The sequence below is a fragment of the Athene noctua genome, chromosome 2 (assembly GCF_965140245.1).
Source record: "Athene noctua chromosome 2, bAthNoc1.hap1.1, whole genome shotgun sequence".
Classification (NCBI taxonomy): domain Eukaryota; kingdom Metazoa; phylum Chordata; class Aves; order Strigiformes; family Strigidae; genus Athene; species Athene noctua.
Genome location: NC_134038.1, coordinates 72,830,799 through 72,849,835, shown reverse-complemented (window position 1 = coordinate 72,849,835; position 19,037 = coordinate 72,830,799).

Here is a 19,037-nt window from a genome sequence, read left to right as displayed (position 1 = left end):
CAAAATTGTCACTTTAACTTAACTTTGCCCTTCTCTTTGCATTCCCAAAACACCAGCTAACCTAGATCTTGCTGCTGCTTCTTGTGCAGCTTCTCAGAGACTCGGGGAGTCAGAGGACGTGTCTGTGTGACAGACAGCACAACCCTAAAAATCCCTACAATAGGCAGGTTCCAGGTAGAACATCATCCATGTGGGTACTATCCCACAACCACCTGCTTCTAACTCCAGACCCAGCTCGCTTAGGTCAGTCTGCACAATGCCCCACAGCACAGGAATGTCCAGAATGTTCCTACCATACAAATATCTACTTAATACTACAGAGAGGTTAAGTGCAGTGATGGTAAGAAGACTGGTCTCATAGTAAAAAAAGTAATCTGTTTTTTTAATACTGCACAAAAACTTAATCAAAATCCTCCAAACCTACAGGACAGTACATATAAGTAATAAGCATTACAGAGAAAATTAGTCAGATTTAATTCCCAATTAAAACAGATAACTCATGGGGAAATATTATAATCTCCATCTTTCTGCAAACTCAGCAGAGAAGCCCAGTATCAATTAACAGGGGACAAATTACAATCAGAAGAACATTCTCTTGTTCTGGTCAAGTTCTGCCAGTAAAACAGCATCACCCAAACAGTTCTGGTGTCATTCACAGCACAAAGGGCTGGATCAAACACTGGAATGGCCTTTGATGCAAACAAAACAGGCCACTTTTCCCCTCCCTTCCCAAAGATTGTTTTTATACCAAGAGAGACAGTTTATTGGAGGGACCTATAATCCCCTCCTGTAATGGGGGGTGAGTGAAACAATCTGACAATCTGGGCTGAAGCAAACATGATGTAGCTCTTCCAGGACACGAGTTGTGACAGGGTTTGAGCAAGTATAGGAGGGTGAAAAGCTAGAAGAGAGACTTGAACATCTTAAAAGTCCATTCCAAATCTCATTATGGCCAGGAATATCTATTCCAGAGCAGAACTAATTTTTTGGATTGTAGTGTACTTCAAGAAAATATAGCTCAGCTTCTTCAATCGCAGCAGATTCATTTTCTTCACACTATTATTAACTTGGCATTTTATTTCACTGAAATGCTATAAGCCCTCCACATAAAAATGTGTCTCTCAAAGGCAGTTCTCAACTAAACAGCCTCTTGCTGCTTGCCTTTGAGTTAATCCCTGTGGGGGCATTGAAGGAGGAAGGAGATGTGTGGAGGAGAGATTCATACTGAAGAAACTATTTGAAATAATTCAGTAACTCCGTATCTTTTGGTATATGGTTTCAGAGCCTCTTGTATCTTGGCTGTATGTCAGGATTTATTAAATCTGGGTACCACATTAAAATAACTATTTGTCTCAGCTTTTCGTAAGATGTTCATCTACACCATAACTAATATATGACTCCAGGCCATTGGTGGAAGTGCTAACTTTTACTTGAAGATCCCAGGTTGCAATCCACTAACAGAAACATCCAACATACCAATCTCTCTCCAACCTGCTCTTCTGTCCATCTGCAAGAAAGGCAGGGTGTCCCGTTCTCAGGCTGGAACAACAAATCGGCCAAGGAACAATGGGCCTTCAGGAACTGGCTGGAAAAAAAAAAAAAAAAAATCTATGCTCCAACCTTGTGCCTTGATAGCAGCTCCTACACTCACTGCTTTACCTTTCTGTGAACTTACACAGTTTTTGAGTTTTAAATTAAAAGTTATCAGAGGAGTCACTGTCCTGGGATACATACAGACAGGTGGCTTGGCTATGTAAGGGCAGCAAGGATCATTCTGTAGCTATTAAAAAAGCATTGTCAGAGAGAGCAGCATCTTAAATGGCACCTGTTGGTGCTTTATGTGTCACAAAAGAATACATGCAAAAGATTACAAATACCCTGTGCAGTCTGGGTTGGCTCCAAAGATTTTTCTACAGCATTTATTAGGGGAATACTAGTGCTGGTTGACTGTTGCACTGTAACAGAAAAATCCTGCCAGTAGGAGCTGTATGGACACTAGATCAGTACCACCAGCAGACATGCAGAACTACAGAAAGAAACAACAATGCTCTGCTTAAAAACAGAGGATGGGCAGCAGACTTGAGCTCTGGACACATCTGCCAAAGTCACTGATACATCACTGAAATGGTGATAGAGGCAACAGAAGCTCCTCTGTGTCTAACAAAACAAAGATGTGCTTTTCCCTTTGAGATCACTGTGCTCTGCTCTCCTGGTCTGCTCCGGCATTTACCCAGGGACAGCAGAGCCATAGGGGATGGAACAAGCCAGTGTCCCTCTCTTCCCTTAAAAACAACAAGGATAATAATTTCACTCACCGCTAACATATTTTGTTTAAGATAATTTACTACCCCCTCCTTTTTCTGGTTTATATAAATGCCATTTCCCCTTTCCCAAAATTTCCTCTAAGCATTAAGAAATCTTGTTGAGGAGAAGTAGTCAGGAGAGCAGCTGCTAGTGAGGTGCAGTAAGGCATCCACAGTAACTTCAGCATACAGAAACAAATCTGGGGATCTAATTTATGGCCTTCTTTAAAAATAAAGTTCTAAAGGAAAAAGCTGATTGGGATCTGACTCTTAATACTGTAAGACACTACCTTTTAAAAATACTAACTTCCAAATATCTTAGTAAACTGAGAATAACCTCTTAGCCCAATGCCGTCAGCAGCATGAGGGGACAAGTTCAGATATCTAAGGGTTCCTCTTATGATATGAGCAGTCACAGTTTGGAGTTCCATGCAGACACCTGGAGAGACTTAACTCATGCTCCCCCAGTTCCCAGGGAAGAAAACAAAAACATATTTTAGGTGGAGGAGAAAGAAGCTGAGTGGGAAACAAAATAAACTTGGGAAAGCCAATGAGTGATAAATCAATAATATCTTCTAGATAAGGTACTCCCATCCCCTCTCTGCAATGTGTCTAACTTCAGCCTTTCTCCCTGCTCTGTGAGTGGCTATTGAACCAATGCTTCTGTACCAGCATGAGCTATACCCCTCATTCTCTGCTGTCACAGTTGCAGTTTGCTGTTCAGGTTTGGCTCTGGGCACTAAGAGATGAATGGCTCTGAAGGCACTACTTACAGTGCAGTGCACATGGTTTTATTTCCTGATAAGTAAAAGAGGAGTCCGTCACTGGAGGCCACCTCTTGTTTCAGTCACTGCCTTCCAGAGCTTCAGCACAAGCAATCTGTTTCCTGCCAAGCCCCTCAAGCCACAGAGGCTCTGTACTGAATCTCCAAGGAGGAAACAACAGGTGCATGAAAACACTTAAACAGTTCTTTCTAACAGTGATGCAGACCCAGGAGGAGAGAGAGGAAAAAAAAAAAAAAAAGAAAAAAGCAAGAGCTATTTTTTTTCTTCACTTAACCTGCCTTGCCATGGAAATGAGTCTATGACAGTCTTTGCTTTTGTCTATCTCTTCTTCTAAGTTTTTTGTTTCTTTTCTTGTTCTTGTCTCTACCCTCAGTAATTTCAGAACCTGAAGGAGTAATTTCAGCACAGTAGAGGTCTTTGAGGTTGCTACAGACTTCTTAAAAAAAAGACAGACACCTTAGTAGGGGACAAATATCCTACAAGCTCTACAAGCAAGGGAAACAGTTCAATGGAAATGTGTACTGTTTAAGACACCAGGAAATCCACAGAGGAAGAAGTTCTTACTCATGCTGGTTAAAGTTTATAGTCACAGAACAGGAAACTGTAGGAAACTAAAACCATCTTGGTTCTGTTGTTATGGGCATGTTATATTCTGTTTTTCAACGGCTTTCTCTGAGCACACACATAGGACAGCACTACTTCCTCAGCAAGGAGGAATACACACCCACAGCCTTAACAGTGTAACTGTATTGGAATCAAGTGCAGTAGTCTGACATATGCAGTTCCTCTCCCTTGCACACATTCACAGGTGCCAAAGAGTATTCCCTTCCTTCCATCTCCTTTGTCTCACTGGAGCTACAAGACTGCTCTGGGTCCTTCCCCTCCCTCATCACCAATAAATGCAAGCAGCAAGCTCCCTGCTGTTGAGCTTCAGTCCACAAACCACATTCTGGAGCAAAATACAGGAAGGAAACAAACACACACACAAAAAAAAAAAAAAAAAAGGAAAAAAAAGATTCTGCTTTATAATTAGCTACTTTGTTGAACAAATAAGCCACAGAGGCACCAAAATAGAAAGAAATGTGCAAACTTGTGAAGTACAAAATGGTTACAGAGGAGTTCATACTAGGGGGAGAGCCAGACACAGGCAGGGAAACTTCTGGCTCAGTTCGGGAAAGATCAGTGACCAATATTCATAAACAGTAATGATGTAGCGTATCTCCAGGGTCCTCCACTGACCTGGTGAAACAAAACTCCTCCCCTTGCCCTGTGTAGAATAAAGATGCCACAGGCAAACAGAATTAGTGACAGTGAGAGCATGGACAGAACAGGTTGATGGTGCTGGTCATGAATTTTAAGAGCTAGACCGTGGATAGGTGTCTCAGCAGAACAGCGGAGACAACCCATTAAGAAGAAACATGACTCCTTCAGGGTGATAGCTCATCACAGGATTTCTATTTTGGGCCCCATAGTCAGCTGTGCAATGGATCATGATTACCACCTAACTTGTAACAGTGTCTTGGGTGAGGGAGCATGGTTCGGCTAAACCTCAGGAAAGGGACATTGGGAGATGCAGTGCTGAATGGAGGGCTGAATCGGGTCTATGCTTCATCAAGGGCCTACAGCCATAAAACATGTCTAGCTGTTATGATTTGGGTTGGTTATCTTTTTTCCTGGAACAGAACCCTTTGATATATTTCTGCAGCACACTAAGTCAGAAGAAATACATCAGGATTTTTACAGTGAAAACTTACTAAAAGCATGCAAAAAGAAAATAAAAATTTGAAGACAGACAGCATTCTCAGACCCTGTTAAAAAAAAAAATAATCTCTTTCTCAACATTTGCTTTGGCAATCTTACAGTCTATCATGCATCAGAGCAGTACCTCCTAGTAATCTGTTAAAATATTTTTGTGCTTATGGTATTTTAAAGGCATTGCTATTTTGGGGGTGTTGGGAAGGCTGGAAGGACCAAGGAGAATAAAAGGAACATGTGTTTCAGCACCAGCCTGAAGTGCCACAGTGCAATGAGGAGCTCTGGGCTGGCAGCAGACATCAACAGCCTGCCAGAATCCATGCATCTGAGCAGCTAGACCCTTTCCAGCTACTTTGAGACAAACAGGAACTGTGTGGCCTGGTAGTGAGTGTTGAGGTGTTGTCTCCACTGTTTTCCTGTGGGTTCCACTGTGGTTATCCACCCCACATCCTACTGCAATTTTCACTCCTTCCCAAAAAGCACCATAACTCAAACAACAAATCACAATTTTACAACCAGGCTCAACTCAGTCCGGGCAGGGTCACCACAAGCAACAGTTTCCCCAAGCAAAAATGTTTAGCTGTGCTCACTGTAAACCAAAAAGAAACCTTTCTGATCATCTGTGCCAGGGCAGCACAGCCTTGCCAGAATAGTAGAGCTCAACTTCACACCCACAGAGCCCTCCCCTTCAAAGACTGACACTGAAATTCTAGCAACATGTGCCAATATCTGTCTCTTATCTCTCTCACACAGGGAAAGGGGGTCTCTTTGGCTAGCTGACAGTTGAAGAGATCCTGATGCTTACTTTCCAACCAGCTGACAGATGAGAGGATGTCAACTCACTTCCCATAAAGCAATTTTAAGAAGTCTGGAATCTTTCAGCTCACATTAAGCATGAACAACACACTGAACCCCTAAATATTTTTTTAAAAAACTGTGTACTAATTCCGCCAGTATGAACCCGCGAGATCTAGCAAAAACATGGACCGCTCAGATATTCTCTGAGGTCAATTGAATGAACTGTTCTATTTAGCACAATATCTTATCACAATATTTCACTGCATCAGTCCATTAAATTTTATGCCTCTGCATTGCCAGCTACCTACAGGAAGTAACTATCACTGCACCTTAACCTCATTAATACTACACAGAAGCAAAACCACTTCACTTGATAAAAAAAAAACAAAACAAAACAAAAAAAAAAACCAAAACATTTTAAGCTGTCCCACAAGGGACAAGAACACATTTGTACTTCTCTTGGTCAAAGCATAAGCTCACCATTGGATTGCAGCTTGTTTGATAGCAATCTGCTAATATTTGTGTAAGGGTCCTTGAAGAATCAGAGGAAAAACCACACAAAGAAAAGAGCAACATAAAGCAAACTTCAAGACATCTGGTGAATACCCAAGTAGCAGGAGAAGTGAAAATGATTAATGGTATAGTATCAGCACACAACAGCACAGTGGAAGATAGCAGGGTTTTAGAAAACAGAGCCATTAACACACAAGGCAAAATGACCACACAAATGCTGGTTGGTGAAGGACAAGGCAGCAGGAAACAAAACAAAGTTACTGTTGCTTGTAACACCTGGTACTAAAAAGCCAGGGCAGTGAGCCAAAACACTGATGAGAGAGCAAAGCATAGTAATTATTCCTCCCCTCTCATGAAAAAGTAGCAGGGTTAATTTTATCTGGAACAAAAACTATACGGCATTGAAGGACCATTACAGGATCAGCTCAATATCTAAATGTAGCTGTCTAATAAGCATTTTCTCCTAAGCACTTGGCAATGGAAAAAAGATCACATGGCACCTTTTTTTTTTCCCCTCAAATGGGCACTTAGAAAGGGAACAAAGGGTTCTGGAGTATAACCCAACTTTTTTAAAATAAAAGGTTTATTCCTTTTTAAAATTCTAAAATCTAGGTAAATGACCATGAACACAAGAAAATTCTGAAATTGGGCTCATCTACTGAGCAAAATCCTCAGTTCTGTCATTTCACATTCCTTTGAAAAGCAGACCTTGTGAGTTTTTCCTGAAGTGAATTCAAACAGGCATTCTTCTCTTGCATAGCTAGGCAACAAAATCTAATACACTTAAATAAATTAAGCAGCATCCTTCTAGCTCTCATTTAGTAGAAAACCTTCTAGATGCAAAACAAATGGAAGTGATGTAGCTACACTTTTCTATCCTGGCAGCCAGATCCAATACGATTCACAACTGATTTCAACTTCCTTTTGGTGGTAGGGGCAGCTAATGAAGACTTAGACAAGCATAAAGGAAATGGGACTTTGTATCAGTGCAAAGCATGGAGAAACTGCCCTTTTACGCAATTTCTTCCAGTACAATCCTCCATTTAGTGTTTTATCTGATGATGCCATACGTTTTCAGACTGCTGCTCATCTCCCCTTGGATGTTACAGATACCATGGTCACGGCACCAAAGGTAAGCTTCCTACAGAATATGCAGGACTTTTGAAGAGGTGGCATCTAACGTTTAACACAAATGGACTTAGATTAATCAAACCTATTTTTCTCCTCTTGCACTATTCAAATTGCACCTTTCGTATTACAGATTTACATACAGCAATCCACCATACAGTCTGTTTTCAACTGGTTCTATCTCTTGCTGGTTTTCTATGTTGCATTAAAAAAAATAGGTAATAAGATGCTTAAAAATGTAGATTATTGATCAACAGAAATAGTTTTGGAACTGTCACAGTGACTTTGATATCTTAAAAGGTTTTTAAATGCTCTTACAATATGGGCATTATGGAGAGTTGTTTTAAAATGGAACCCAGTAGCTTATCTTTATCATTTCTTATAATTCTGTTTTGGCCAGACTGTTCAGCAGGCCTCTGTGCTACTGCAGCCAGTGCAGTGCACAGCAGCATTCCTGCTCACTGACTGGAACAGCCATGATTACATTGTCTGCTTTTATGCTGTCCTGTAAGCTTGTTAGATCCCTTAATGGTGAAGGACTTGTCTCTCCTTATGACCTCTTTCCCCCCCCGACCTTCATTCAGCCATTTGTGTGTACTCCACGGTTCACAAGATCCACCACTAAAAGAAAGGGTCTTCAAAATTTCTACTGAGACTACACCCACACTGTGGTTATTTGCTGTTTAGACATCTGCCCCACACTATTCAAAATAATTTTCCCTCTATTGTATGTTTGGTTTACATTAATTCATAGGAACAAAGTGAGGTTATAATCATATGTTCCTCATTTCTGCACTAGATCTGTTTTAATATAATCAAGTATGCAGAAAACATGTAATGAAGCCTTTAAACTAGGCTCAGACACTCTTGGCTTTAAAAAATGAACTGACTCTTACACAGAACATACAATAGAGGGAAGATAAAAGGCAAGGTCCAGACCCATTAGTATGGTAAGCATCTCATTTTATTTAGTCTCCTATTTCATGTAGTCCAATTGCTAAGTACCTCCCATCTCAAAGTAAAGGTACTTAGTTTTACACAAAACTGATAATTACTGCTATTTTTAAATGGCTGTTTTTAGCCTGGGCTAAGGATCTGACAACACACCACTTTTCCAGAGAAGAGGGTTATCTGTCCTGAGCAGGTAAGAGCTAGCAGGGATCAGGAGGCAGCTGGGAGATGAAGTGTCTTGGGGTGAGAGCTGGCCAGAGCAGCCCTTGCAGGGCCCTGCACACTGCCCATCAGCAACCCTCCTCGGCCACTGCACTGGGGCTTGCTGCAGAGGAAAGCTGCTAAAATATTACCCCCTTGTCTCCAGGTTTTCTGACAACTATCTGTTGATCTAATGACATCATTTAACACCAACAGACTGAGTCTCCCACATAAGGAGCACATACACCAATTTCTGTTTTTGTAACGACTCAATCTGAAAAGATCTTTCCTGTTTATGTTTTATATGCTTTAATAGTAAACAGATGTTTCTTCAACACCAGCAGAGTTTCTTGCAGTCAGAGACTGTTAAGAGGTTACAGAATAGTGTGACTACCCCTTGTTGAGAGGGATGTTTTTCACTTGGGCCTAATTTAAGCTTGATCCTACCTAAACCTTGTGTTGCTTCATAATTTTTATAGATGTAACTTATCTAGATTAGATTTTGAATCATAAAGCTATTATTATGGAGAAGTTAACTGTATTTATGTTGCTGACAGAAATTATATATAAATTTCCTTGGTTGTTTATCTTTTTAAACACGGATTCGAAGGAGTCTTTTTCAAAGGCACAAAAAACTGAGAAGGCTTTCCTGCCTAAGGACTTATTTGAAAACTGCCATTGCACTGTAAATTTAACCTGTACCCTAACTCTTCCAGCCTTTGAATGAACTTGGACATGTGATCAATGGTTTTACTTTTAAAAATTTCTCCATTACCATTTTTGAAAACTACTTTTGTGGTAGCTAAGGGGAATAGGTTCAATGGTTAGTGATTACTTGTGAATCCAGTGAATGGGGTTCAGTGCCTGCCTGACTCCTCCTTGCCCTCTTCTCTGATCTTCAGCCTGTTATTTGGGCTCTCCCTGTGAGGGTGGTATTTTTGAAAGAGTGCTGCTAGGGATGTGAGTTGCCTGGGAGGATTTCCAATTACCTTGATGAATGTGCAAGTGTGGATATAGTTATACTAGAGGTCATGGTTATACTACAGCTTATATCAGTTCCTGAACTAAAACCAACTTCAAGTCTGTCGACACAAAACTGTTTAAATATAGTACTATTCACCAAAAAAAAAAAAGGTATAGAAGAGTCCTTAGCCCCACTTTGCTTCAGTTTCTGTGTACAAAATCATACTTTCTTTGCCCATAACAAGAGCCATAATATTCCATTACAAAACTGCTTGTAGCAATCCTGGTTTCAGGTATTGCCAGAATCCCTCCACCCCATCTACCCCTCATTGCTCACTCCCACAACTCAGCTGGCTGAGTTTGGATGGCATTTGTGAGGTTCTGTCATGAGACGATCTGGCTTTAAAACATCTTTGTGCTTTTGACAGATGACATTCAAGAATGATCAGTTTCCAGAGCAGGTCCACAACACTCTAGCTGAAAGGACACTAAGACAGAAGGGTAGGACTATCTGACATGAGAGATGGCAACATGTATGCCAGTCTGCCACCCAAAACAACATATTGTGTGATTACAACCTCAAGCACTCAAGAAATGAGGGTCATACCAGGTGGTCTGTTGAGATACATCATGTTGAGAAAACTGAACTGCCATAACAACATACCTTAATTTTAACTGTAATGTAAAACATGCTGTTAGCTTTTAGAATGAGACACTTGAGAATTTCCCAGATTTCCTCTCCTGTCCCGCTCTTCTCCCAGTGTTACACACCACACCATTCCAAAGTCACCTCCTGGCAGATGCTGCTGACACAGTCTGCAAACGCCCCATCCTCGTGTGCAAACTATGTTTCAGTTACAAGCCTCCTTCCCATCTCCCTCTCCCCACGGCAGACATCCACTGTCCTTTGAGAGTCCTCTGCTCCATGGGCACAACACACCAGCATTAGCTCAGAGGACTCATTCAGCTCTGAAAAGGGGACTTCCTTATATACCCACATGCTATTGTAATTGGGGCTTAAATTGCCCTTTCTTGAGGAAACTCTGTTCTGGTTAGCCTTAAATTTTAGACTCGCAAAAAAAGATGTGGACAGGCTGGAGACAGTCCAGAGAAGGGCCACAAAGATGATCAAAGGACAAGGAAGCCCATTATATGAGGAAAGGCTGAGAGAACTGAGTTTGCTCAGCCTTGAGAAAGGTGGCTTAGGGGAGACCTTATCTCCACGTTCCAGTATTTAAAGGGCGACTACAAAGAAGATTGAGACTCCCTTTTTATAAGGAGTGACATAGAAAAGATGAGGGGTAATAGGTGCAAGTTACACTGAGGAGATTCTGACTGGACAGAAGAGGAAAATGTTTTACAATGAGAACAATCAGACACAGGAATAATCTCCCCAGGAAAGTGACAGATTCCCAGATTCCCCAACACTGGATATTTTTAAGATTCAGCTGGACAGGGTGCTGGGCCATCTTGCCTAGGCTGCACTTTTGCCAAGAAAGATTGGACCAGATGATTCTTGAAGTTCCTTTCAACCTGGTATTCTATTATTCCATGATTAGCTTCTCTCTTGTAATTTTTATGAAATTAAGATAGGGTTTGATTTGGATCTTAACTAAATAGTTCACAACAGAGATTCTGGAATAACAGCCAGAAGACCAAAACTGCTACTCAGGTATTTGTAGCCCTTAGAGTTAAAACCAAGCCAATCTTGACATATTCATCATGAAGTGATGAACACTTAGACCTCTTTCATTGTTATGCACAGTATGTACAAGTTTGTTAATTTCTATGAAAATTTCCCATGCGGGAAAGCATTCTGTTGTTTCCATTTTAATCATTCTACACTTCCACCACCAAAAAAAATCTGAGGTTTAAACAAGTGTTAACAATAGTTGGGGTGTTCTGAATGACCTGATTTACCCACATAGAGACTTTTTTAAAAAAATGAACAAAGATATCTCTACATTAGGTGAAGACTATGCTTGCTTTAAATACAAGAACATAACATCCTCCACTTTGCATTAAACAAGAGAACTATATAAAGAGAATCTGTTCTGACACCTATTCCAGCTGTGATCTTTCTGCAGCCTAGAAAAAAAAATACGCAATTGGTAACCTCTCCCTCCATCTCTGCCTCACTCTTACATAAAGCTAAAAAAATTACACATTTTTCATTTCACAAGCCTGGCAAGATGAAAAGACATTTTGAAAGTTCTTGATAATTTTTCTGAGACACAATGTTATTTACTGAACACAAACACAGCTTTTAGAGGAAAAACTCTTACCTCTGACTACACTTTGCCAAAAGAATGATTAAACTAAAATTTTATATGTGAAACAATTACAAGGCAAGAAACCTATGCCAAAAGAAATATCAAATGAGGAAAACAAAAATACCTTGATACCCCTAGTGCTCTCACAGCTGTACCCAAGACTCTGTTTAGCCAACACTGGGCTTCATTTAACGGCATCAAATCACTGCAAAATCAATTAAGGATGAAAATAGTTAGTGAATACACCAGAGTTAATGTCTTGCATGAGAAGGCAAGCTGAAACTGCAACACAAACCCCTGCAGAAGCATCCTTTCCAAGAACTACTGAATGTCAGAATGAAAGAAAAATAAATTAGAAGTCACTGCTTCAGATTAACATCAGATCACATTAGCTGTAAGGAACTATTTGCATATTTCAACAGGTCAGAGCACTGCTGCTTACACTCAACTTAAATCCTTTCACAGATAAAGATGCTTATACTTCCCAGTTTAATGCCTCATGGAATAGTCATCTTTTATACAGAATTTGAGATGTGCTATCAACAGTCTTATGATGTATCTGTGAAAAAACATTGCACATTTCCTCCTACATTATCCTCTTGCAGCTGTCTCTGCACTAACTCAACTTTATTAGCAGAGGCTCCAAAAGACCTTCTTCCTACCTCAAAAAAATCCTCTCCCCTCTTTTAGTCTTGCTACCTGTCAGCCTTGTCTCTTCTGCAGTTTTTCCTGAAAACAACTGCTCCTCTGCTCCTCTTCTTTGCCTCCCTGTTTTGCCGCTTACCTGCTGTACTTATTTTTCCCTCACCAAAGGAGAGTTTTAAGTCAGCTCTGGTTGTTAGATACTATGGCAAGCAGGATTCACAGATACAGAGATTAGAAATAAAACCTTTATCACAGCTTCCCTTAAAAGGTCAGCTTTCAAATGAATTGCAAATGTCACAGATTTTTGTACTGCTCATTTGAAACCCAGTCATGTTTTCAAAACTATTTATAAAACAAATATTCCTGATTCTCCCTGTGATGGATGATAAGGATTCTGTTTGCTTTGCAAGGGATGTCTGATGCACGAAGGTCTGTCTGTGAAGAAACATTATGATGATCCATGAATACAAGAACTACATGCCCAGAAAAACAGATTTCCAGCTGCCAGTAGTGCTGTGCTGCCTCAGAAACTGACCTCCACACCACTGTGTCCAGGAACATATAACACCCTGGATGCAGAAGTGAGCCAGTCCTGCAGAAAGCAGCTGCACATAAACAAAAACCCATAAAACACTTCAGGAGGGGTTTTACTGTCCTAGAAAATCTGGCAGACGTGCCCTTCACAGCTCACAAGTATGCTTCCAACATTAAGTCACTGTATGTTGAATGCAGTTAGATCTTCTTTCCATGTGTTGGCCCCATGATAAACCTGTTTTTGGGCTAAGATAACTACTGCAAGGGATAAAAGTCTACTGCATTGCCTAAACAAGAAGAGACTGTGAAAGGACTTGTCTCCTTCCCTTGTAAGGATACCTTCTCACCTCCAGTGTTTCCTGACCACTGTGGAGGTACCAACAGCAGAGTACAGCTGTACAAAATGAACCCATTTTTAGAAACATGGAATTAAAACAAGTTCTCTCTGGTGGGAAATCCTTAATCCATATCTGAATAAACTGCACTCTCAAGATCTCGTCACTTCTAAATGAGAGCAGAATCTAATTTGCCTTGTAACAAGAGACAGAAGAGTGACACATTTCCCTCAAGTGATAGGAAAGCACCTCACAGAAAAAAGCCACACATACACACACTTAAACCTCCCATCAAATAAACTGTTCCTCACTGAACAACTATGTTTAAATTCATAGCCTTGAGACTGGTAACGCTGTACCTTAGCAAAAATGAATCTGGGGCAATTTAGACATAGCTCTTCGTAACTGATGGGAAACTTCAGAATTGCCTCAAATTTTTTTGATAGAGAGCACTAGGGAAAAGGAAATCATAACATTATATACACATCCCAACACTATGTAATATGGCATTACTAACTAGGTATACAGTCACAGGTAAGCCAGAGGCAAAAGTCTGCCTCCATCAACAAAAATCCTGGGTATAATTTGGAATCATGCATATTCATACCAGAGAGGTATACTGATATTAGCTTACCAGGAGAATGCTGTAATTAATTAAAACCTTTTATACAGTTTTTAATGTATGTGAATTTGAGAGGCTCACTGATTTCACCACTGTTTCCTCAGGAGTACACACAATTCTCAAGACACACAAAGGGACTTAAGTAAAAGGACAAGACTCTTTCCAGTCAGATTTTTAGTCTCCTATAGAGTCCCTAGAATTTTCCAAGTTTCTTTGTACAAACAGTGTGCAAAACCTGGTTTTACATTGGTGATTCATAATCCACCATGACATTTTATTTCACAGGCACAGCCAGAGTCCCTCGTATTAACAAAGGACTAGAAGTTTTCTGGTAAGAACCTTTTCTTTCCGGTTATCACGCTACTTTATGTGCGTGTATATGTACACATACATTGTCTGACAAATAGATTTTTAATGAAATGCCTCAATTCTTTCAACTCAAGAACTGGCTCAACTATAGTGATACTTACAATTTAACTTTTGCAGTAACTGCGTTTCCATCTTTTGTCTGTTGATTTTTTTTTTTTAATTATTATTATTTTGTTGATGCACTTGGTATTGCATCTGTTGCACCACAGACAACTCTCAATATCTATGGTCCAACAACTTGTCCTTCACTTCCTCAGCATGTCCTCTAAGCCCACATTCCTGTACACATGGTTTCAGGTCATGTTATTGAAATATTTATTTGCATATTTCATTGATTTTTCCCTACCTAAGAGAAACATGCCATGGTCACTCATCGATTTTCCCTTTGATTATAATTAGGAGAAATCTTATTATCATCTCTGTGAATAGCCAGACAGCTTCAATGATCCAATAAAAGTTTTTCTGTACTCATTCCTCTCCAGACTAAAATTAAACCATTAAATAACAGTTAAGGTGGAACCAAATATCACTAGCATCAGGGAAAACAACATTTTAATTATTATTTTAAAAGAAAGCCAAATAGACTACTGAAGAGGAAAGTTTATTCTAAGGTAAGCCTTTACAAAAACACAAATTCTGGAAAGTATAGAAACGTAATAAGATTCTACACAACTGCTCATTTTTGCCATTTACTTTAACCCACGTTTTAACACAGGCTGAAAAGAAACATGATCAGTAGATGTTATATATTCATGACAAAAATGCATGTCATGGCCCATTTCAACCATGATCTGCTCCATGTACCGCCTACATCATCTGCTGGCATACACCACACATATGCAACCAGACCTGTCCTGTGAGTCATTCTCCAGTAGCAACATGAAGATCTCTACCCCATCTTAGTATGCACAACAGCACAATAACCTTATCAAACACTGTAAATGATACACAAAGATATAATGAACTAAAACTTGGCCTACATATATCTACCTGCCAGGCACTGCTTATAAAGTAGAACAGTGGAGTTAATTTTCTAGGTGTTTCAACTGACAAACACTTGTCTCAATCTTTCTCTGGACTAGAAAACTGGAAATCTAGATGTGTGGATGGGGTAGGGCTTATCAGCAATATTTCTCTGCTTACAGGCAGAGAAAGAATCTGAGAGATGAGTGTAAACAAAACAGAACTTCAGTGGGAAGCTGAGAAGGAAGAAGACATCAGGAAACAGGAAAAACCAAACCAATATTTCCACTGTGGCAGGTTCTGTGTCCACAGTCACAAATTCAGTCCACTTCTCAGAGCTGCAGAGGTAAGCAGCAAGTGCCTGCTATGCTTCAGTTACAGATTAGTATTGTTCAGACTGGGAGAAGGCCAAAGTTTCAGAAAGGAAATTTTCGCCATTGAGGAATACACTGTTGCTGGGGAATTTATTATCTCCTAGGGACATTACCTCATCTCTGAGGCTGGATGGGGATGTTGTCCATCTGCACCCCTGTTGTTTCCAGGGAAGAAATATTTGAAGTTTCAAGAGCAACTTGTATATTGATCTCACTTATCACTGAAATGCTGCCCAAGTTATTCAACCTCCTCACCACCTCTCAAGTGTTGTATTTTCCCAGAACAGTTCATGGCACACAGGACTTCAAGAGTCTTTCCTGTAGCTTATGACGGAAAGCAGGGACCTCTCCCATTTCTTTCCTTCTGCCTAGGCCAGAGCTCCTTAACACAGTCAGGGCAAACTATTCAACAGATAAACTGGACATGCTTCTCTCAACTGCTCATTAGCAAACAGGAGTAGAAGTATGGTGCTCTCCTCAGTAAGTTTGTGAAGGAGCTCACACATAACAGTAAAGAGGGTGAAGAGGGACATTTCCATTAGAATTTAATGGGTAAATGAGGATGACAGAACAAACGTGTTAGTAAAGTCACCTTCTTCCCAGTGTTAGCTGTTTGACAATAATAACAACCCTCTTACTCTTCATGATGAACAGCCTCCCTTGTGACTGAAGCTTCTGCATGAATCATTTTAGGATTCCCGTGTCTACCCAGCCACAAATACAATTAAATCCAGCTATCATAGAGAACAAATATTCAAGTTTAGTGTCCGAAACAAACAACAGCTTCTCATATTTGCCACAGACCTACAACTATTTTTGCACATACTTTTAAGACAAAAAATATAAGACATGGATAATACCATATGACTTTGTTTACTCCCTGTTTCTACATTTGTTAAGATTTGTGACATCTGAACTCTAGTCACAGTTTGTTTTTTGGTTGTGGATGATTTTATTTTTTGTAATGGTCAACATCATATCTTTCACACTGCCATTTGTTTCCCCAAATTACTTCCATTGTCATGGACTTGAGATTTACAACTGAAGCTGACATGACCATTTATGCACACTGTATATCAAGGGAAGAAAAAAGAAAAACAGTTCATAAAGAAAAGTTGACTACTGCCTTAATTATGGGGAGACTGCTACTTCACAAAAACAGTGAGGGGGTTTAAGAAAATGACAGTCACAAAACTCATTTCAGAACCACTGTGCATATTAAAGCTTCACTGAAAGTTGGAATCAGATGTCTTCACAAGCTGACATTTTTACGCTGGGCCAGACCAATTGTTTCAGCATTTTCCCTTTGTCCTTTGTCATTCACTTCAAGCTGATGTCAGGCCATGTGCCAGTTTTTGCATTTCTTTATTGTTTATTCCTCCTCTTCCCTTTTCTGTGGGCAAAAAAGGAAACATTATTTGTGGTTTTTATTTTGCTACATTAGCTACTACACTATCCAATTAGATTACAATTCAGAGTACATGCTTCAAAGTCATGACAAAATGATCCACATACTGTATACTCCACTGCTATTGGGCACACATTTCACATAACATTTCATTTATTCATTGAAGTGAATGGCCTTTGCTATCAGTCAACCCAGTTATATGATGGGAAGAATATTCAAAGATTTTTATTTCCCAATTCATATGAGGAATTGGCATAACCCACTGTGTATTGGATATCCAGCTAAACAGAAGTTTGCACACAGATAAAAACCCTATGTCTACTTATACGCTGAATATGCAAATGTTTTCTGTATCTCATTGGTATCACAAACTATTTATCTAAATAAGTTTGTAATTTATTGAAATAACAAGCACCCTCATGAAATAACACTCAAGCAGAGAATTAAAAAAAAATAAAAATCAAACTTCACATGCGTATGTGTTTTTGCAGACCAATCACAAGACAGCGATATGCTCAGTGATGCACATACCCAGGCAGACCCAAGTCTGAATGTGCGATTGCTGAGCCTCAGCATCAACAAACCTGCCTCGGTTCTGCTGTGTAAAGTGAGGATGAACAGAAGATTGCAAGCACTGTAAATATTCTTGCTCGGGTCATGCCTGGCTCTACAGGAGCATGTGGTGTGTTGTATAGTAGGACAAATGAAGCCAGATGATTATGAAAAGTAGCACCTAAGTAATTACAGTTGTCCTTTTTGTAACAGGGAACAGGAGAACACAACCCACTGGTAGGATCAGCTTTCCAGGCTGGTCACTTGCCACAGAGCAGCTGACAGTAATCCTCACTTTATACAGTAATTTCAATATCTTTGTTGAAACACTGGCAAGCACAGGGTAAACTCTGGTTCTGCATGAAAAGCTCTGTAGTGTAATTACTCCTTTGTGTAATTAGCCACCTGCATGGAGCCAGCCATATGCACACATTTTGCAGGTGGGCCTTACGTGCCATCTTTGAAAAGAACAGCCTCTGTGATGCGCCTCCGTTATTAAGAGCAAACAGTGTAAAAGAATGACCTTTTCTATATGGTCATATTCTCTGCAAAGTTAAAAAGATTATTAGATGCTGCAAATACACCTCTACTTGCCAAACTGAGAAACTCTCCTGGGTACATTATGTTGTATTACAAGAGAGGTTATATGCCCTCCCCCTCACCCATTTGCTTAGGTGTCAAAATGAAGAACACTTATAACAGATGAATGCAAGCAGGCAGAGAAAAGATTTTCTAGGAACTTCACTTTTGCACAAGTTCATCCTCACTGTTAACCATGCACTTCTAACGTTTAAATTTCCCAATAAACATTACCAGCCTCATCTTGCTTTTATAAAAAAAGTTGAAGTCAGGTGCACAATAAAAAAAATGCATTAAGATTACTTACACCTTGAGCAGGACCAGAAGGTACTTGTAAGTTAAAGAGTAAGTACAAAATAATCATTTTATAAGGACAAAAGGAAGTAATATGGGCCTTTAAAGAAAAAGTAAGAATCTCAGAAACTTCACTATTCCAAAGCTATCTATATGTTTACAATAAACTGACAAAACTTGAAGATGCAGTGAGATATTATTTGGAGACTAATATCTAAATTCAGCCACTGGGAAGGGCTTGTCATGTGCCATTGGTGAGTACTTTAAAGGCAGACTCTACTTCAGAATGGCAAGAAAATGAACAGGGAGATCAAGAGAACTAATTGGAGCTATGCCAAGGATCTTTAAGGAGAGTTCAGAAGGACAGGCAAAAGAACTGTAACATACCATGACTTTTCATCTCCTCAAGCAAGTGCTGCAATAAAAGATTATTTGCATTTAATATGCACCTATTTTACACCTAAGTACAATGCCCCAGGACTACAATGATTTGAAAGCGTTATTCTGCTTCCCAGAAAAGAAATGGGTCACTTACAGAAAAAACTTGTTTTCAGTGGACTTCAACATAGTCATTTGGTCCTGTGCTTTTCAAACATCCTCATCATTAGCAAACACTACCCTTTAAAAGTCTCATAGTTTGGAATTTGCAACGTGAAAAGTTTCTACTGACTTTCTCTGTTGGTGATCAAATG